This window comes from Pseudopodoces humilis, chromosome 5 (assembly GCF_049639895.1).
Source record: "Pseudopodoces humilis isolate 2021_Gansu_Grassland_sample_001 chromosome 5, ASM4963989v1, whole genome shotgun sequence".
Taxonomy (NCBI): Eukaryota; Metazoa; Chordata; class Aves; order Passeriformes; family Paridae; genus Pseudopodoces; species Pseudopodoces humilis.
Genome location: NC_142204.1, coordinates 48,092,083 through 48,114,893, shown reverse-complemented (window position 1 = coordinate 48,114,893; position 22,811 = coordinate 48,092,083). Strand labels below are relative to the sequence as shown.

Genomic DNA, 22,811 nt, shown 5'->3' with positions numbered 1-22,811 from the left:
GTCAGGCTCTTCATAGCATGACATGCAGTAAATTACAAGTGCTTCAAGCAGCTCGGTGAATTACAGTTCATCACTTTGAAAGGTTCCCACTACAAGACTACAGATATCAGATCTGGCAGTTAGGATCCAATTAACACTTTGGTCAGAATAATCAGATTGCGTGTGTAAGACTTGTATAATTCGTTTATTGCTTCCATGCATCTTCTGTCTGTAGGTAAATTTGTTGCTGTTATTTCAAAGCTTGGAATCAGTATTTCACTTGCCTTTAGGTTATATTTCAAGTCCTTTTGCAGTGCAGTGATGAACTCTCCCTGTTCCACCAATTTAGATCACTTGTCCCATAGATATTACTGCTTGAGAAATGGTTTGTTTCTGGTAGTTTTGTTTTGTATTCTTACCATGTCATTATATGTCTAGAAAAAAAATTGCTAGCAATTTTTACTAAGCACATTTTATTTAGTGCAACTGAGACAGTTTTCTCCAACATGATGACTGTGAATCTCACAGAACACCCAGATAACTGTAAATGACATATGCATTGACATTTACATGTGTACTGTCATGCAAAACCATTTCTTGCTACACTGAATATAATACTATAACTGAATGAAAAAAAAATTCTGATTTTTCTGATATCATTTTCCAAGCCATGGTCAGTGTACATAAAGGTTCTTCAGGATAAACGTTATCAGTACAGAGTAATGGATTTCAAATTCTACGTTGTTACCTAGTGCTTTACAGCAAATTGCACTTTCAAGTCTTAGAGGCAGTAAGAATCCTTGGGAAGAAGTGAACTTGCCCAAGGTACCCCACTTTTTCCACAGAGAAGCAGTAATGAACAGACACACAAACACTGCAAAAATAAAAAACTGGATAAGCAAAAAGATCAAAGGCTACTGACACCCCTGTATATTGTTACTGAAGATAGTCTGCCTTTTTTCCTCTGACAACCCTGCCATAGGAACATGTATGAAAGGTAACAGCTTATTCATCTATACAGCAATGTATACTTCAGCTCTTCATTGATATATGCATTTCAAATACTATAGGAACAAGAATTAATACAGAAATTTAAATTTATTTCTCAATTTAAAAGTGTTTCTAGAATAAACATTATGTAATGCTTTATGGACTTGAAAGGTAAGTAATGGGGTATGAAGTTCAAGGGCAACAATACCTATTTGCCTCAGATCGATGACATGCATGAATTACTGATATCTTAAACCATTGGATGGCCAATAATACTTCAAGTTTCAGTCCAGTTTCTAATGAGTTACAATACATGTAAAAAATCACTATCACAATGAACTACAAGACCTACAGAAAGCCCAAGGACTATATGGCTCACCAACAGAATTAGTTTTCCAGAAGTATTCTACTATTTGGCATCACAAACCCCCAATCCATCTGCACTGTTTCCCTCTCACAAGACAGTGCCAGCAAGTACGCAGCCAGTAGCCAGGCAAACCATAGCTCCTAACTTTAACAGCATAAATTAGGAGGAGTGTCTATATACTATTTATACAGTTAAGAGAGGAAGAGAGAAGCTCTTTTAAATGGCAATTTAGACTGAATAAATTGAGGTCTGCTCAGAATTCTGAATTGTTCTGTGCGAGAGCTTTCTCTCCGTGAATCACAAGGAACCTCCCCATGTAGGCATTTACATTTGGTGATGAGAAGACCTCCTTTCCTTTAGACAGCAGAACAGCAATGCATGAGCAAACCCCACAGAAGTGAAGAAGAAAAGAACTGCTCAGGTGTAGATACTTGGAGCCACTAAAATTATTCTTGAAGTGGAATTTGTTATGTGCTTTCAAACCAGAACTATGTGACCTACTGATTGTCCTTACTATATACATCCAATAGTATAAATTAAAATGTATTGTTAATCTTATAGTAATTCTCAGTGGACACAAGACAGCTTTAGAAAATTTCAGCTAACTACTGATCTTGGGTGACTTAGCTTTCTACTATGCTAAAGGAACTCCAATAGGACACTGTATTTTAAGGCAATTTAGTTTTATACTCTTATTTTCCAACAAAATGCATCCAAACAAATTTAAATACTCCTTTTCCACATGGCAAAATCAAATTACATCCCAAGAAACTCAATTACAACCTCCTTTAAATTTTCTGCATTTGTATTTTGTTTGTGCTGTAAAATGCGCATAGGCTGAAGGCTCTCATCTGTATTTCCACAGTTTCACAAAGTGCATAATTTTTCTGATCCCCTCTAAGAGGTTCTGCTTTAAGAGGAAGTAGAGACTAGCCAAGAGAAACATCTTTCCCAGCTCACCAGAACAATACTTTTGCCATTTTCCAGCTTAAAGCTCAAGAGTGTGAAACTTGTAAATGAAAAATGGTGGCAACTCTGTTTTCCCAAAAATAAAAATCTTCAAATAGTAAACACAAACCCAGATACAATCAGAAAATAATTCAGCTCAACTACATCTTGAATACTTGAAATATTGAATTGTGTTCTTCTCTTTTCACCAACTAGCCAGGGCACTAAAATGAAGCATTACAGCTGGTGCAATGACAGGAGAATGAATCAGGGTCTGTTTTGGAAATAGGGAGATTGCTATTACAATATGCATGACCAGCACCTATGCAGTATGATCTCAAAGCTACAGAATCCCCAGGCCACAGTCCAACTAAAGGACATATATATAATTGCCAGACATTCACATCTGTCTAGCTTGATGCTTTTCTGTGCACTGAGGCACTCTTATGCCTCAGTCTTCTGCATCTTTTCCCTGAGCTTAAAGTTATGGAAAAGGCAGAGCAATTTTCCCTTGCACAATGCTTAGAAAACCTGTCTCCCCAGAAAGGGGAGGAGCCAGGGCTTTCTCCAGCTGCTTCTGTATGCTCATGTAAAATCAGTCTCTGTTGCTGTATGCCTAAATGTGCACATAAACTTGTTCTGGGCCTAATCTTTGGATCAATTAGATATTAAGAAAATATTTCTCAAAAAATGAACATTTGAAAACATATTTTTCCTAGTCTGAAGATTTACTCCTTTCACTCCCCGTCTTCCTCTTTCCCCTCCACCCCCAATTTCTTAAACAACAATATATAGGTATCACAACCAGCAAAATAAAGATACCTTTATATGGGTCCAATGGCAGACAAAAATTTCTATCTCCAGCTGATACAAACATACTGTAGATGTAAACTGGGGCCAGCATGTGGATTACAGACCTACTCTCTCTTGTAACCTTTGCACGTAAGATGTAAAAGCCCCAGTTCAGGACAGTTTCAGAGAGAAAGGTTAAGACTACCAGGATCACAATGATTTGGGTATCACTGCCAGGACATACACAACATACCCATGATTTCCATTCCAAATCCTGCCCCCTCTCCTTTCAATCTTGGCAGCAATAGCAAAGGCACATGCTGCAGGTGCAGAAGATTGAAAACAGAATATCCAAGCATATCAATAGCATATCTTATGTATATTATTTAGATAGAGATAAAAGAAACGTTTTTTTATCTCAGCCAAAGTAGCCTTTAAATGGACAGTTCTCCATTTACCCTGTCAAGGCTGACAAGTACTCTGCAGTTTTATATACATTTATCAGGAGTGTATGGGGATTAGTTAGTTACTCCTACCTCTGGATAAAATGGATGGATCTCAGTCAAATTTAAGCAGTAAAAACTATCATTTGGCCCAAAGAGCAGCTGACATGTGGACAATTCTCAGGCTTTCAAGAAGTGTTGAGATTAATCCAATTCACCTATTTCCCTGTCTGGTGGTTGAATAAAATCCCTTATCTGTCCACTTTTAGGCTCTTTTGATCAGTTTGTGATAAAAGGGGCCCATACCAGCAATCATGAAATGCAGGTCTGTAGCCCATATATCTGCTTCTTGGAGCAGCTGAAGCAAGCTGCTTTTGAGTTCTTCACTACAAGAAAATTAATTTTGTGTACAGTGAGACAATGAATGGGTAAAGCTGGCTGTAAGAAAATAAGGAGAGCATACAATCACTGACTCATTTCTAACCATTACCATTAGTGTTCCCCAATGAACAGTCACAGATTAAAACAGCACAAGAGAACGGAAACAGTGGCCAGCGCTGTCAAGAGATGCCAGAACTAGGGCAAGAAATCACTCATCAGGCTAGGGAACTGCTGAGTACTTTTTCACATTAACCTTTCTATATGTGACCCTTCTATAGCAATTCAAAAAGAGACTTTCATTAATTAAAACTTTCAAAACAGTAAAGTGCATTTTAGAATAGTTTGTCAGTACTTATTGTTTATGTGTCTCTTTTGTGTGTGTAATGCAAAGGTGTGTTTTAACATTCTAGCCAAATAGAAACCACTGCAGCATTTCGTGGTCTTGTGATTTGTTCTATGAATAAGAAGATTTCAATTTTTTTTCTGTTCCATAGAAAGTGAAGCCATGTACACATACAGAGTAGAAATTTCTGATTTTGTTTTGCTATCTGTCTTGCTGTTTGGTCATACAAACACACCTGTTTGTATTTCAAATGCAGTGAGTCAGATTTGCCTTGGTGTGAAATGACATGGTTATTAGCATGAATACTTTTTCAGTACTGGCATGAATATTTTCAGTCAAGCAGACAATTTTATCATGGAAAAAGCTCCCTCTCTTTGTGTCTTTTAGGTACCTGAGCCTGACACGGAACTTATTAGTATATTAACATTAATTAATATTTTCATACTATCTTATGTACCATGACTTGGGCCAGGTTTGTACAATAACATTTTAAGCATCTTACTGATATGTCTGATTGCCCTGAGCCCTTTCTAGAGGCAACAGAGGACAACATGTAAATCCATAGTCCCATCCTTGTAAAACCAACATTGTCTTGATCTGTCTCTGTTTTCTACTGCAGACAGGTTAGACTGACTTTGCTTCTAACAAGGCTACCTAAAATTAAATGCCCTAGGTTAAAGCAAGATGAATTTGGACTTTTGACAGTTCATTTGAAAAGCCACAGGTCTCTGGGGTGATAGTGGCAAAAAAACTTTCCCATGCATCATATGTCGCCCTCAAGCAGCAGATTTACATCACTAATTCAAATAACACAGGGATATCCAGAACAGAATACAGAAAAAAACTTCAGCTAAACTGGGGTAAATACAGTTTAGCAATATCTGTCAAGGAGAGACCTGAAAGCTGTCTGTGGCTTCAGCAGCTGGTATTGTTTGAATGTTTCTGTTTTCTTGGTGCTTCCCACCAGGCATTTAGCCAGTCCTCGGTCCCACTCTCACAACACAGCTCAAAGCAGCAGTTTCCTCAATGCACTGCTCCTTTCTCCAGAAACACTTCCATCAGCAGCCTTGGAAGAGTGCCAACACACAGCATATCTTTAAGTACATTCCATTTACTGAAATGTCACCTCCTTCATTAGACACAGGTGAATGTCTCTGTCCTTTCACCGACTTTCTATGCCACCTGCCAATGTTTTCGGGTTTTTTCAAGACAACAGAAATTAAAACTTTATTCAGTTTTTTCAATTTGTTTGTAGTCTACAGGTTTAGTACCAAAATATGAAGTGCCACCTAGGGATGAAGAAAATTTAAAGATTTCTTTAGAAATTAGTGCTCTCTTCCTGTAGTGATAAGTCATCTTTAAACTGAAAGATGGAAGTTTTGGATATAGGAAGAAACTCCCAAATGTGAGGTGGTTAGGCACTAGAACAGGTTGTCCAGAGAGGTTGTGCATGCCCCAGCCTTGGAAGTGTTAAAGATTGGCTTGAATAGGGCTTTGAGTAACCTGGTCTAGTGGAAGGTGTCCCTGTCTGTGGCAAGGGTGTTGGAACCAGAAGATCTTTAAGGTCCCCTCAAACCCAAACTATTTGATGCTTAGCCACTGATTAGGCACTCACTGAAATGGACAATACAGCTGAAGTCCTCCAAACTTGCTACCTTGAGAGCATATCACCCATGAAAACACAGCAAGTTTTCGGATATTTCAGTATTACAGATAATAAACCAGGGTTTGTTTGCTTTGATAATTACAGGCAAGCAGTTGTCTCTAAGGGGATCCACATCCAGCACTGGTAAAGCATATGATATTCACGAGTTAATGGAATACACAGCTGGCTATAGCCACTTATAATAAAATGACTGAAAGAGCAATAAGGGTGGATCTTTATTGATACACCTGTTTAGAAACAAGTTCCAAGAACATATTTTTATTATAAAAAATGGAACTAGAAAGACGCAATTTCTGTATAAGGTTCACTAAAATAGAACTAGGAAACATACCTAATTTTTTAAAAAAAGTTTAAAACTTCTAATGCAAAAAGCATTAGAAACGCTTTTTTATCACTTTAATAACAATGTCTGATTTGTCAAAATAACAGTAAAAATTCTATAAATATCTGTTAAGGGATTATTCCAACAGCATGAAAAAATCTAGTGTCAAAATGACACAGAATATAGAACTGTCATCATGCATTTACCTATAAAAGGCTGTTTAAAACTGACAGGCACATAAACAGAAAATATATTCTATAAAATTAGTCATTTTTAAGTATGGATCTTTAAATAAAACTGGCAGAACACCTTCATTTGAGCTAACTCATTCTCAAGAGGAATCACAAAAATGCTACAGCAGCTAAAAACATATTTTCGCCAGTCTTGTACTGATAATTGTTTGATTATTTCACTGTTACATGTCTTCATTAACCTACCTTAAAATATTTTTGATATTTCTTAAACAATGCATTTTTGTTAAGGATGCCATTACATGCTTATAGAAGTATTATTTATCTTCTCAAAAGATGATTAGAACTGTGATTTACTAGATATTGGATGCTGCTTGTCAGAAAAAAACCCATATATAGCATATGCAGGACTACTAAACAAAATGAATATTTTTAAAGTTCTTATGATGCAATATTTATAGGGAACTGAAGAGCTTTAATAGGCCTACAAGGGACGATGTTTTGCACAACTCCTTTCAGCCAAAAATAGTAGCAGCACATTTCAAGCTGAGCACTGTATGAAACAACACCCTAAGTTTGAATTCATATAAACCACATAAAATGATTATGACATAAAATTATTATTGGTAGGAAAAAAAAAATCAGTTCTGACAAGCAAATATGAAAAAATAAAGTATTTTGACATTTCTTACACTGAAAATGTTGACTCCATTGAAAAGACATAGAAGTGGGGTTTACTGCATTTCATTAAAAAGCTGCAATGGCCAGGGCCATGTCCCACCCCCCCTACCCCCAGTGCATGGAGAGAACCTGGGCAGGGCCTTAAACCACAGCTGGCACCTGCACTGAAGGGTGTCACTTATCAGGACTGATGATGAAGCAGCAGGCTCCACAAACTCGGTCTTTTCTCTAAACCATTCCACTTTGGATCAATACCGACACCCTACGTACTGGCGAGGCCAGTGCCAGCGGCTCCTCCAGCTGCAGGAGCAGCCTGACAGCTGCTGCTTGTTCCTGCTTTCAGGCTGGCAGGAGAGAAATTCTACTCCTTTACTCCCTGTAACTCAGAGAGCAACCAAAGCCCCAAAATAGAGAAGTGGGTGGAAACCTCTCCCTTAGTTTTGAAGTCAGTAAGTTGTTAAGTCCTTACTTCTTTTAAATCTTTTCAAAGTTTCTCAAAAAAATTTCACTCATTAAAGTGCCTACCATTTAATAAAGCAGTACTTTCCAAAGCTCTCTGAACACAGTTTCCCTGAAAATTATAGATTTACGAGAATTTGTTTTTATTTGTCTCTCTAGAAACAAAATTAATCACAAAGCTCTGAGCGTAAGAAAATTCGCTATTACATACATCATGTAGATTTGAAATAAACATAGAATCTTTTGCAACATTTGAGACATAAGACTTATGCTAAAAAATATCTTTTCTGTATAAAATTGTATTTACCTCTCATTTCTATTTAGTTTTAGAAACAACTCAGACACTACCTTAATGGCATTCAGATATTTATTCTAAGAAAAATAGATGTAACTTTTTGTTACACTATTTGGATTACTCAAAACCTCACAAACTGATGTTCAATAAATATATATATATAGGCAGAATTGTTGTAAGCACTGAATATGATTCTAATTTGAATTTTAATTAAAAAAAATAAACTGAAATAAAAGTATTTATTGATAAAAAATTGTTATGCAAATTGCAGAACAAAAAAATATTGTCTAAAATATTTTAACAGAATTTAAGCAAGGGGAATTCCACAACGCCTCCAATTCTGGCACTTTCTTACTTTGCTAATGTCCCAAATTTATTGGGCATTTAACACAATCCTCCTCTGCATCAATTAAAGCCAATTATTATCCATAGACATGTACACAAAAGTATAAAGGTATGAAAATTTTTTGCACAGATATAATTAATGATTAAAAAAATAAAGCCATTTATCAACAAAATGTGTATTTTAGAATGGAATGGCTAAAACATACTTTCCACTACTATTCTCTTACTGAATTCTTGCCATATCAATTAAAACTTTATAAGTTTGTTTTTTTTACACTAGACTATATCTTACAAACATAAAAAAATTTACACCCAAACACCTGACCCACCTCTGAAATCATCAGTGAGCTAAACTCAGCTACAGCTTTGCCCCCGTGTTTCACAGTAACAACAATTGCCCCTAGAACCTCAGGAATGAAGGTTGTTTCAAGACCTGGGCTTACCAAAACCCAGACATACTCATTTCAATACTGCATGTCCCATAATATTTTCCTTTTGACTAAAGACATTATTACAGTTCACATATATACAGATTTTACAATACTCCTAAAGAAAAGATCATGTGTCACCCTCTACACGATACCAGAACTTCCAGAACTCTTCAAGTCTGTAACAAGAGACTGAGACTTGCCTTTAAATTAAAAGTGATAACTGAAAAATATTTTCCATCCAGAAATTCAAGGAAGTTCAAATCTAGTGTTTCATAAAACAAAGTGAAAATATAACTAAGGTTTGCAGGTCCTATAGGGAAGTTTTGCTGTTGCCCAAATAGGCAGAAAAACAATCCAGTTCTGCACTATAAAAAACATAAGCATTTGTCAATAGCATGAAATGCAACTTATGGGATTCACAAGCATTTCTAAAGGGCTAAAAATATTGCTTAGGAACAATTCAGTTTTGTTTTTTTAACTTAAAATATTTCCAATATGTTCTTATAAGAATATTATATTAAATGTTCAATGCTGGATCTATTTTATTATTACTGATACTGATACATTAAAATTGTGAAAGATTCCACAATTTTCATGACGCTTTTGCTTCTTTCAGTGGAATGGTTGCTATTCCCAACCATGGCAAGCCCAGCTGAGAACAAAAATTATAATTTTATCAATCTGGTAAAAAATCTCAAGCTTATGTTCTCTGAAGAGTTTTCTAAATTATGGGCATTCAGACTCTGTTACAAGTCATAATGATGGCTAGAAAAAAATATTTACAGAGAAGAAAAATACAAATATGAATGGTTGGCTCAATTAAAAGACCAGTTAAGGATTATTAAGTTGGATATTTTTATTTTTCCTACAAACTTTATGAACTCTATATAATTATCAAATAGTGGCAACAAACACAAAGAAAGTAGAGCAGGATTTACACATGGAAGGAGAACACAGACATGACACCCAGGTAACAGAAAAGAGGACATGCTGTTGGCATCTTCTTGTTCATAGGGCTGCTGAAGAGGTTTAAGCTGACTATTCACATTTTCTTTGGGAAGTGCAAAGCTTTAGGGCCTGCTTTAAAAAAGCATATATACACATCTATCTGTCTCTCTGTCTGTTGGTAGTCAGTAGTAATGACCCAAACATTACTGGGAGTTGCTGAACGGCATGGCAAAAGCCACAATCTTGCTAAATTTTGCCCAGTGTAAGACGTCCTAAAGCAGTTAATTAAATGAGTTTTGAAGAAAATCACAATGCCAATTGTTGCATGTCAAACCAAATCTTCCAATTTAGGATGCAAAGACACTGAGAAACAAACATTTCTCAGTTATATTCTCCCTGTTACTTTGTAGGTAACAGCACAATGTGTGGGTTCTGGAAATGAATCTGGTGGGAGCAGTGAGTACACAGATCTTTGAAAAAAATTACCTGCACAACCCTCAACTAACTCCAATCATCTAGACTTCAGTGCCCTTGGAACAATAAAAGAAAGGAGATTTCAGGCTGAATAAAATCTGTATTTGCTGTATACTGTGGGAATGGATTTAGTTCCTTGGTGTCCACTATTCCTTTGCCTTTTATGCATTGAGGATGTAAAGACAATTATGAGGAACCATTGGAATAATATAACAAAATATGACTGCAGCACTGAGGGTACCTTTGTTGTTTCAGTATCTCTACAAAATCCTCAATTTTTTACTATGGAGCACAAATGCCTCTTGTGCTAGGCTGGACTTTTGGAAGCATTATAGCGTAACATAGAAAAGAAACTGAAATTCCTAGAAGTTAGTATCACGTATGAAATACATAATGTTATATCTACAAGGCCAAAAGGATTAGCAGGCTGGATTTGTGAGCATCTGGCTTTTTAATATCTTACAGCATTTTATAGCAAGCTTTTTCACATTGTATAACTTCACAGTATGTTCCATCACACTTTCTACAACATAATTTTCACAAAATCCTTTCTATTGTATTTTAAAGTCCTCACATAACATACTAAAGTGTTACGTGATGAGTAATATCTAAACCTCAATACATCACTTAAACACAGTTATTTATATATGCATAGTTTACATACTATTTATATATACACCAAATGCTAAACAGGTTACATATTCTAGTTAAAAAGCTGCAAAGTTTTAAATATATATATATACATTCTTATAACTTTTATCTGTCTCCCCTGTTCACAGACAAGTGGAAGAGCTACATAAATAATAAAAATAGGAAATAAACCACACTCTATCTATCTATTATGAAGGGAATACCATTTTAACAAGATCTATGGAATCACATTATCATTCTATTAATTCAATAATCTTGATGTTGTTACAAGTTGGAGACAGTTATCAAAGCAGGGCATCATTCTTGTATGTAAGGATCACATCACTTAATAGGACAGAGGTGTCACATAAACTACAGTGTCAAAAGATAACAAATACAGGGCTGAGCCTGAAGTGGCAATGAATTTATGTTGGCATGCATGGCTCCAACAAAATAACTGGTGTTTGATAAGCATGTAGAGAAGACTGAGTTTTAAACTGCTATCACAAGAGTGCTGATTTTGTGAAGTTCCCCAGAAACCGAGCTTTTATATTATACTCAAACAGATTCAAAATCTATACATACTTCCCATTGATGGTGGTTGCAAAGCTCTTTCATTAACTCAGCTTTGCAATGACAAATGTAAGAACACCTTCTTTTCTTTTGAAATTAAATTAATATTTATGGTAATTATTACAAAACGGCTTTACCTTTGAGGACTTTGGTCCCCAGGGTTTGCACAGATTTCAACTAAACTTTCCTCAGAGAAACTTTAGGAATTATTCTTCATGATTCGGTACATTCCTCCTTAGAACTGGTAGCCAAGCCAACATTATTTAGACATTTTTGTTCATTCATATAGTTATAGTCAAAAAGAAAAGATTCTAGGCATGGTATTTCTTTCACTACTTCATTTCTGTGTGCAGATGATAACAGTGCCCACTCCCACCTACATGGCACACTAAAGTTTGAGACAATTCAAGGATTCAAGATACTAAACTGGTTTCAGTACAAATACTTCTGCTCTTATAGCTTCCAGGCTCTGCTATATACAATTTGGTCTCACATTTATTACAGAGATATTAACATAACCACATATTTGCTAGAAGATCTGAATTCTAATGACTTTTTAAGCTGACTACAGGTTTGCAGGTAAAACAGCAAGACAGCTGTTTGACAGTATCAATCTTTGAATGCCATGTGTTGTTAGATGGATGGATGGAGGCAGTTCCACTTCTGCTGGCTTTAGCCTGAACTGCTCCATAGGTGCAGCCTTTCACTTCACACAGTTCGTGAACAGATACATCCTATGAAACCACATGAAGAGAACAGGCTGCATTTGAGCAATCATGCACTCAGCTAGCTGAGGTCATTGAGAAGGTACTACTGCAGCTACAGAGCTACAATTCAACTATTTACATGTAAATAAAACCTGGGAATTTTAGGTATGATGTTATATATATGTATTTAGGTGTACAGACAAATAGAAGATGGAGGGGTGGCAAAGTGACTTAACAGACCAAGGATGCTACTTTATTCAGAAATGATAAACTCAGACAAAGGCCAATTCAGGACTAAATACCGAAGAATGTTCAAGTCCAGCTATCTTTTGTAAGTTTCTACCAAATGCCAGCTTCTTCAGATTATCAGCATATAGGACAGGATTTTCAGAATGAATTACTCTATTTCTATTTTCTTCTGTTTGTCTCCCCATTACAACAGCACGATTAAAAAAAAAAAAAGAAAGACTGCTGTATTTGATATTCTTCAGAAACCAGTAGTGGGCATATGTCCTTAATTCCTTAATTTATACTTCTGGAAGTTGTTACACAGGCAGAATGTATAATGTGTAGCCTTTCCCAGCTCCAGCCCCAGATTTATGCAATAGTTAGTGAATGCAGAGCTAAGTTTGGAAATGGATTACCACAATCTGACATGAAGCAGAGCTGAAATGATAAAGCTGATTGAAGAAGGCAAACCTTTCCTTTAAAAAAATATTCTCTGAATTCTTCTAGATTTCATCCTTAGCATTAACTAAAACAAGATTATATGGCAAAAATCTTTTTGTACCGCTTCACTTTTTGCAGATTAATCCCGGGTGATAATGAAAACTACCATCAAGCTAGCTGCAGGTAAAATAAAGTTTGCATGGCCATCATAGTGGCATTTCAAAAGCACAGGATGATTCTGATACTGTGACATTTAAAAGGCAAGAAATCCCACTTAGATGCTTTACTTGTACTTTGTGTCAATCATGCTACTTGGCACAGAGCAGAAGTGTTGTCAGGAATACTGTCTACATCCTGAGTGAAAAACAAAACTCCAAAAGTGCATGTGAGGGAGAGAAACTATAGAAATGAGGAAAAAATTCACTTACATTTATCCAAGAAGGCTGTCGCTATTACTGTTGAAACTCTGCTATGGGCTGAGGTCACAAGACCCTGTAAGCTAAAATAGAGAAGCTTCAGCTGAGGGTAACTGAAGCTGCAGCACATTAAAATACATTTTAAGGTTATTGGTAATGACTGGACTTTTAATTTCTTGATCTGTTTTTCCCAAGGCACAAAAAGTGTCTTCTACTTTTTGATCATGTTTCAAGCCTAGAGGGAAGAGATTTTCAGTATCATCCTCTACCTCAGTTTAAGTGTGTATGTATGTTATATACCGTACATGATATGAAAAGTATGATGGTTTCATTGGTGTGAGTTTGGAGTTGTCACGTTATGCACAAATGGAGAAACCATACAGGATTTATGCAGATTCTCCCAAACAAAACTAGAATAGAACCTTTATACAAAAGCACATCACTATGTATATAAGAAATGTGAGTTATATAAAAAAAAATTGGTTTAAAATCTTCAAAAATGTATTACAATGCACAGAGCTTTTTTTCCTTCTATAAAGGTAATTTTTAAATGATGTACCTCTGAGGAAGTCCGCTAACTTTTATATCTTAGAAATACCAAAATAACTTTAAAATATTTTTTGTATGCATATGAATACTGGTTTGAAAATCTATTGCATCTTAACCTCATAGGACTTAAGTGTGTGATCCCCTAGGCAGCTAGAACCTACTCTTAACCCATGATATAAAAACCATACTGTTTGCTTCGGTAAGGGGCAAGATACTGAATTTGCGACTAATTTTGGATCAGACATTCTCTCTTGTGGCCCACAAATCACAATGCATTTGGGAGACTGACATGCAAAATTTAAAAAAAAAACCCAAAAACAAACAAACAGAAAAAAAAAGAAAATAGTATTACTGTTAGTGTTAACAGCAGATTTGTAATAATAGAAGGAAAGAGACTAGTAAAGTTCAGTTGAGAAGGATGCATTTAACAACCCTGCAGTTTATTATCAGTACTAAGATAGCACATGATAGCTGACTATGTAAATACACACTTGTGGATGTTCACATATAAAAAGACATATGCAATGTGCAGAAACAAATTTCTAGAGCACGCCTCATAGGCTTTTCTATAACTGGAATCAACAAAAGGAATTCCAAGAACACAAGGAATGCAATGAATCTGAGCTACAGAAATCTTGAAATAGTCAAGTAATAACAAAAGCACATATATCATGTATATTTGATTTATGGTAAAGAATGAGAAGTTGCCAAGAAATACAGCAAAGTGTGGAATCTCTGTGCCTTCTAAGCAAACTTAAAAGAAAGAAATTCCCATCACAAAATACGTATGTTTACTGCATTGCTTGTGCAACTATAATGTGACTTTTAATAGATGAGATTGTTTGACAGATGAGAACTAAGGGACTACCAAGATATTACAATATTTTGATGCATTCAAAGATACAGTGTGTGCAGTTGAAGCTAGGACATCCATTGAAACTGTTAGGCATTAGAAACATTGCTAAAAATTCACTCTAGAAGTCACCATACTCCTAATAACCAAAGTGGTCAAACTCGTAATTTCAAAGATGAGCAAAGAATGCGACATGATTCTAAGAAAAACAACCATCAGGAAAAAATAAGCAAAATTTTCCAACAGAAAAATGACTGCTGCATTATATATATTTTTAATAGAAAAAGACAACAAATTTTGTTTGAATTCTCCCCAAAGAGTGGGAGAAGTGATGGCAAAAGCATTTGGGATAGAACACTAAAATACTTTGTCTTTATCAATTCCATTTCAGTTCTTAGATGACTAGTCTGAAGTTTCATGTAGCTGATGTAGAATGTGTATTTCCTAGCCTTGATGCTATAGGATAGAAGCCACAACACCTGAACACAATATCTCAGCTAGAACTAGTTGTTTTCTTTCACCTAATGATAAACACTAAAAAACAGCCCCCCCCCAAAAAATAACACCACCACCAAACAAAAAATAAAAACCTACACACACAAAAAACAACCAAAAAACCCTCAAAACAAAACAAAACAAAACCCCCAATTTAAAACAGAACTAATAATTCTCTCCCTGAGCAGGGAGGCTGCATTAACAGAATTTAGACAATCCTGAGTTTGACTATGTAGAGTGTGGTCTAAAATGCTTAGTTTGAAGAGGTAAAACTCAACTGACAATAAGTCCAGCTCATTTCATAGGCAGTAATTTATTTAGAATAAATTAAAGGAAAAAAAAAATAGAAGTGGTAATGAGGGATATCGCTCTACCAAATGCAAAAAGTCTACACCATATATCTGAAATAGTCATCTGAAGTAATCAAAGGAGAAAAATAGGCATTTCTGTGGCACAATTCATTAAATCCTAATTAGATGTCTAAATCAGATTGCATAATTTGTCTCTTAAAGCTGTGTTGACTATGTGTTGACAACAATGTGTTGACTAAAAGTGCCTTGACTCTGAATGGTGACAAAAGGCCCTTGAGCCTGGACTATTAAGGTGAAAGAGAGAGACAAGGTGTAACCTTCTATTGTCTGGTGCAATAAAGCCCCCTTCCAAGAGACCAATTATCTAACATTGACTTCTCCTTAGTATGCACCTGAAGTAGTCATTTGTATTTATGTTAAATAGATGTAAAACCAGACTACTCTGTATTGATTTCACACATTCAGACAGCATCACATAGATGCAGTGCCCTAAAACTATTTCCAGGCAAACAGCAAAAGTAAAACTGACAGACACTTCAGTTTTACTTCAGAAATGGGAGAGTAACTAATGAAGAACACTGCTGAAATCCTTAATCATTTTGTTCTATCACCAGATTTATGGGCATACCTATAATACTCTGTAGCCTATGTAAACAAATCCACAACCAAGCAACCCTCAAATTCCCTTCCTTCACTTCAGTTTTGACGAAAAAAATCTCTGGTGAAATAAAACTTATGAAAATATTACAATCTAGACATGTGTGCACACACAGAGAGAAATCAGCCAGAGAATCTTAGGTATGAACATTTGTATTAAAAAAAAACTATTGAAAAAATCAGCATGATGTTTCCGGAAGCCAGAAAGCAGGGTGACTATGATGGCAATAGCTATTTAAGCAAAACTTTGGTTTGGAGAAAGTTCCATGAATTAAAAAAGTATGTAAAATCAGATGTAGGTGAAATTTAAAATAATAAATAGTAAAAGCATGTTTTTATTGTGGCTTATTATAAAATCTTCCAATATTATGTAACCTTCAGTTTTACAGAGCTCATTAGATTAGATGTGACAGCAGCCTAGGCCTCTTTAGAGATACATATGACAAACTTAGGCAGCCGGCAAAATAACAATCATGATTTTGATAATCAATTTCAGAACTGAATTGAATTTCCAGAAATTATTTGAATGAAAATTAGCTCCCAGCTAGATGTGGGTTGGTACATTCGGTTTAAATTAATCAGGTAGATAAAAATAAAAGAGATGAAAAAAAATAAACCATATTATTTTGTAAATATTTACAGATTAATTCAAATTTATCAACTAGGAAAATTAATCAGAAAGCAGATTGACAGCGCCTCACACAACTCAGTGATCACCATAAATCCAGACAATGTATCAGATTTCATCAGAATAGAGGTCATGTTTTAAATGAAGGTAGAATTTGTAATGCATTATTCATCCATCTGAAAATATTACAAGGTGGGATACCTTTTTTATAGTTTATTACCATAGCATATTACAAAATGCATTTGTAAAATAAATGTTTAACTGATGAGTCTATGACAAGTCGTTAGAAAGCGTATTATAAGATGCAAATATTGTTAAAATACGTGTGCATGTTTAATGCATGAGTTACAGTCATCAGGCATGGTAAAAATTGTCATAAAATTTAACAAATGATAGTAAGATATTTATAAAAGGCATCTAAACATAAAGCGTGCACAGAGAAGTAAATGGTGCTAATATAAATTCTTGAATGAAGGCTCTTTTATTTCCTTCTCTTTTTACTCAGTACAAATCAAGTTAGGTGACTATTTTTTTTGGATACTAGTAAGAAATGTCTGAAATAAATTCTTCTTGCTAAGTTTTCAGGGCAGACAGAAACTTCAGCCTTCAGAAGATTTGCAGGAAAAAAATTTGAACAGATCTCCATTAGCTCACCACTAATTAGCCTTATCATCTTCAATTTTTTTCCTACAGACAATTAAAATGCACTAAATATATCTGAATTATTACTTTTACAAATGAAATTTTGAAGGAGGCAAACTGTTGTAACTCTGGATTATATGTCTTTGTCTACTCATCAGAAAAAACTTCAACAGAGCAGGGAAGAAAATCTTACCTTTCAGTTTTTGAGCATGTCATTAGTGATACTTAGTGATACTGATTTATATAAACCTTGTATATGATATTATAATTTTTTATAATTTAATACTGTATAGCAAAACACCTAGCAGAGAAAAGGTATTTATGGGGTTTGGTATATCTGCACAATATAAACAAAGTTCTTCACCCAGATATTTCCCAGCTGATTACAGAAACAAAATTTGTCTTCTTGAAAGAGAAATTTGTGTATGTTCCATCTCCACGAGTCAAGCTAAATGGCAAATAAGATCCTGAAAATAATGTCCTGGTCTAGGAAAATAGGAAAACAGATTGAATAAGGGGAGAGAGATTGAGAGAGAGAGAGAGAGAGACAGAGAGAGAGAGAAGATAACTAGAGGGAGATACCAGTCACGTCCTGCTAGCTTTTGTGCAGACATTTGTTGGTACATGAAATCACTCTTAATTATGATACAGAACTTTAATGATTTCACTGTAACTATATAATGCTCTAAATCTCGTTTAAATCTGCCAGGTTTCAGCTGCAGAAAAAGTTGATCTGCAGCTTCTGAAACACAGTCAAAGAGCATTAGCTGGATCTGAGAAGCCTGATTCTGTGATACGAATGTTGACATTGTTCTCTCTTAATTTTCTTCGAAGTTTAACAAGATTGAATGCCTGGAAATAAGACCTAAATATATTCAAGACAGAAACAAAGCACTAATTTTGACAGAACAAGCAAAAAAAAACCTTCCAACCTCTGCATGGTTTAAAATATAAAATTATTAATCCATAGATTAAACATCTATTTCAAGCTTTTGAATACAAAGGATTCTTGAGCCTCACACTGATGGCAGAATGTAAAAGGGAAGGATCTCAAGTTTTTTGTTCTGTCTTATCTCACTGTGCCCACCTTTCATAACACAGGTGGAGTGGGCACTGAGAATACAGGCTATTCAGACCTGACTCAGTATCACCTATGCTCATACTCCTCTGGACACAGACAATGCACTTAAGAGGCCTGAATTTTGAGCTGATATAAAGATATGCAAAGACAGACCACATTTTAGTTAGAGAACAATGATGCATGCATTACCAGCTGTAGCTTTATGCAGTTTACTTTAGACCTATCTTACGAGGAACACACATCTGTGCAACATGTCTAAGAAACACTCTTCCCTTCTCATATGTGCAACTGTGAAACACTTTCAGTTGAACATGATTTCTTTTCCACACTGAAAGCTCTAGTGAAAGCACTAAAATAAGGCCTCGATGCAGGTGCACTCACTGCAGTGCTGCAATTCCCATGACAGCACAACACACTCAACCACAGGGCACTCCTGCAACTTGCATGTCACAGCTGCAGTAAAGAGTGCATTAAGTGCCTCTGAACTTCCCCACCCATGACGGTATTCAGAGAACTTGTGGCTAATCTCTTTTTTCTTAAAAGCTGTCACATGCAAGGCCCTCCACAAATTGTTTCTTCAGCTTTTCCAAACTTAAAGGAACTTGCAAAGCACAAGAGGCTTTGAAGTCAACACTAAGTCATTCCTCCTTGTGCACATTTCTTGTTTCCTAAAGATGTGACCAATTGGTAAAATGATTGAGCAGTTCTTGGAAAAGAGTGACTGTCTCAACGTTAAATTGAAGGTCAAGAGGACACTGCTCAGAAGTGTGAAAAATGCTGTGTAGGACACTTCCCCATCCTTCCAGAAATAGAATCACTCCTGGCTTTCTTTTTACACTGCTCCTACTACTTAAATATACTTGTAATACTGGACAACTCTCAAATCAATCCAACAGAGGTAAAAACACCAAATGTAAGAGACAACAAAAACAGAACACACAACAAAACTATTAAATGTTCTCAAGTAACATTGGAAAAAGTTGAGGAAAACATTAATATCATAAATAAAATTAGCAGTGGTTTCTTTTTCATACATTGTTTTTTTCCTTCCAGAAGTTATATGAAAAATACGTAAAAAGTCAAAATATACTGCTGCTGACTTGTTTAATAAAGTGATCTTACCAGCATCTATACCTGCTAAGAAATCACAAATGCAAGAAATTATTAATTAGAAACATATAGAAATTTTCCAATATATTTCTGTAGCAGATATGGCAGAATGATTCAAAAGCAACAAGGGAGCCAGCAGTTTGGTGATTCACGGAGAAATTTAGTCAATTGGACAAACTGAAGAATTACTGAAGAATATTTTCAGTTCTAAAGAACTATATATATATTAACTGGAATTACTACTCAACCTAACAAAATAATAGCTGACATCAGATAGTGATAGTATGTCTTATTTCAAAACCTAAAATATTTTGTTTCTACTTTTGCTTTCCCATTTTATCTTCATCTTCTTTGCAATTAATTATTCAGTAAAACAAGAAGCTTTTTTCCTGAAGTTCTTGGCAGTTTATGATAGGCACGTACACCAAGAAAAGACCCACCCCTCTAAATGTGAACTGTCTGTAATTTCATGGTTTAATACTATAGTACATAAGGTGACAAAAGTCCAACTGAAAATGTGCATTATCCACAACAAAGAAACTGCAATGTGTTCAGCTTGTAATCTGATGTTCAAATTCACAGAATAGTACTGCTATTCTGATTGTGTACTTAGAAATTTCTCACAGTAAGTCAAATAGGAATTTTCTTGAATTGAAAGTGAAATGGAAACCAAGAATTCTACTATTTGGAGAATAATCAATATTTTGTAGTGCATTTCCAGATATCCTGTCTTCGCGTGCTAGCACACTTCTATATTTATATCTTCTGTGATATGCTTCATTCTGTTGGTAGTTTATGAGTTTCTCATACACTTATTTCTCAACAAACACAACTGTATGGTTCGTTACAACTTCTAGCCCAAGGATCTACAGAAGTGCAAAAGTATGTTCTTTAAAGAGTGTCTATGAGGAAAAGGGTTGAGTGTTTAGCTAATTGAAGAAATTAGCATACCTAAATAAATTTTCTTTAGAGAGGAAAGTGTCCATTTTAAAAGTATGAAATCCTAAAAGGAAAGAAAGTCCAAAGAAAGATGATGGTTGGAGAAGTATCAGTAAGACTTAATCTCAAAGTTTTAGGACAAAGACTACACTGAAACAGCTAGGTTGTTCATGTCAAAAAGAAGGCAATCCTGTGTCTTTTCTGAAAACAGGACAGTGTCAAGGGATTTTGGGACTGGAGTTTTAATCTTTATACTTCATGTCTCTCCTGACTGGACCATATGGTTGCTATGGATTGTATCCAACAAATCCTGGCATTCATCTCTTAGCATCCTGGCCTATCCTATCTGCTGTGAATCTGATGAGACTAATTGATTCTTTAGTCAAGAACAGAAGATGTTCTGTGGAGTAGAAATCCAGTTTAGGCACAAGCACAGCCTACTCTAGTCAGAGTAAGATGGGATACAGAAGAAAAAAAGACCCAGAATAGTTACAGTACTTGGAATGCCTGTGATATGACTACTTTGGCAAATAGGACAAACAACAATTTTCTCAGACATCTAGTCCAAACTTGTAAAGATTGGAGTGAAAGCAGTCTGATACAAAGTCTCATGCTCTCCTATGTTGCACAGCTCAGGTAAAATCCATTATTCAGGTAAAATCCTTCTCATTTAAGTCAGTAAATGAGGATCACATTTTATGGCAGGCATTGTGCAAAGATACCAACATAATTGCTCCAGGAAGCAGAGACATAGGGCATAAAAAATTAGAGCTTTCTATGCATTTATATACAGACTGCAACTAATACAGTGCTCCAGGAATATGAACAATGAAAAGGCTGTGGTAATAATTTGCTCCCAATAAAGTCTAGAGTCATAAAAGTGTACAACAGGAAAGGACTGAGAGACTGAGATTAAAGCAGAAATAGGCACTATAGAATTAAGTTAAATATGAAAAGCCTCTACAGACAATTCACAAGAATGTGCATACATATACATATATTAGAAAGATAATTCACTTATCTGTACAAAGACAGCTCTAGTGTAGTTTGGGTAACTGATTTCGGTAAATAATCTGGTATCATGGTCTTGAGGAACCAAAGCTCCATCAGTTTTTTCAAATTACAAGATTTTTTCTATCCGTTCAAGATTAAGGGAGTGAAGAAATTTCACAAATATTAAATCTAATCTTTTTCTTTTTTCCTAAATGAAGAAATTATTATTGACATTTTTAATATTAGAATTTCTGCTAACATTCTTTAGAAACAACCCAAATGACACTTGTAATTAGAATATATTTTATGTAGAAAATAAATTACCCTTGTTTTGAAATAATATCTCATTGACAAAAACTATTACATAGAGCAGACTCTCATGCATATATATATGAACAGATATGAAATCAAACTTGACTGAAACTTTCTAAGCACTTGCTTGGAGTTACTTAAAGACACAAAGTAGGTCTGGAATAGCTGGGCTGCATAATAAAAGCAGAGAGAGGGAGAAAAAAAGTGTTTCTTCTTCAGGCTACTGGATGCTATTTTAGATTAGAATGAAACATCCCAAATTCCACATAACATAATCAGATCACAGACCAAACAAAATTGGTATTATAATGTTTTTTCTGCACACTTCTCAATTTTTATAAATCTTGGATTGTTTCCTTTTACTGCAGACCAAGAAAAGATGTGCTTGTTATAAGAAGATACAGCTTGTTTCCTCTACCACACTGCAATTATGCTTAGAAAAATTGCTGCAAACAGTTACATCATCAGTAAAAGCAGTTAAATTACTCCTTCAATATGTATCATATTAACTAATACCATCCTTCTTGTACTACTATGGCATTTGCGTACTTGGTGTTCCATTTTCCTTTGAAATGCCTCAAAGTCATCTCTAATCTTTACAAGGCTAAGTAAGTTTTCTGGTTATCTTTAAATTTTGAAACATGCAATATCTTTCATCCCACTTTCCAGCTCATTAATAAATATATTAAACAATGGTATTTAATGTACAGGTCAGGAGGAGACAGAAACATTAACCTTTTGCCATGCTGAAAATTGACAATATACTCCAATATACGCATACTCTATCTTCTGTCTCTTGTTTCTAACTTATGATGGAGCTTTAACTTTCACCTAGAACCATTCAGTTTTCTTAATAAATCACTCATGAAGGACTTTGTGGACTGTGTCAAAGGCTTTTTGATTGTCCTTTGAATCATCTCTTTTGGTGTCACCTTAAAAAAAAAAAAAGTATTATTTTTAAGACATTTACAAACATTTCTTTTGTAAACTGAAAATACTGCAGTCTTATTAGATGCAATGGAGATGTGTGCTCTGCAATTTTATTAAACTGAGAACACAGAAGAAGAGCATGGTTTGCCCCGTGAAAGGGCAGACTACAAAAAACAGCTGAATCAGTAATGCAGAAAAATGAATTATAAGACCATATTTTTCCTGTTGGAATGAAGAACTTCAGTGCTCACGGTAAATCAC

General features: G+C 35.1%; 1 protein-coding gene across 8 annotated transcripts in view; it reads right to left on the bottom strand.

Moving 5' to 3' along the window:
- FOXP2 (forkhead box P2) overlaps positions 1–22,811 on the bottom strand; it is a 400,421-nt gene that overhangs the window by 70,616 nt on the left and 306,994 nt on the right. Inside the window, exon 3 of one of the 8 annotated variants that reach the window (XM_088054808.1) lies at positions 13,063–13,133. The exons of the other annotated variants lie outside the window; for them this stretch is intronic. The gene's annotated coding sequence lies outside the window, so the exon portion shown is untranslated. The remainder of the gene's footprint in view (positions 1–13,062; positions 13,134–22,811) is intronic. 8 annotated transcript variants of the gene reach the window in all.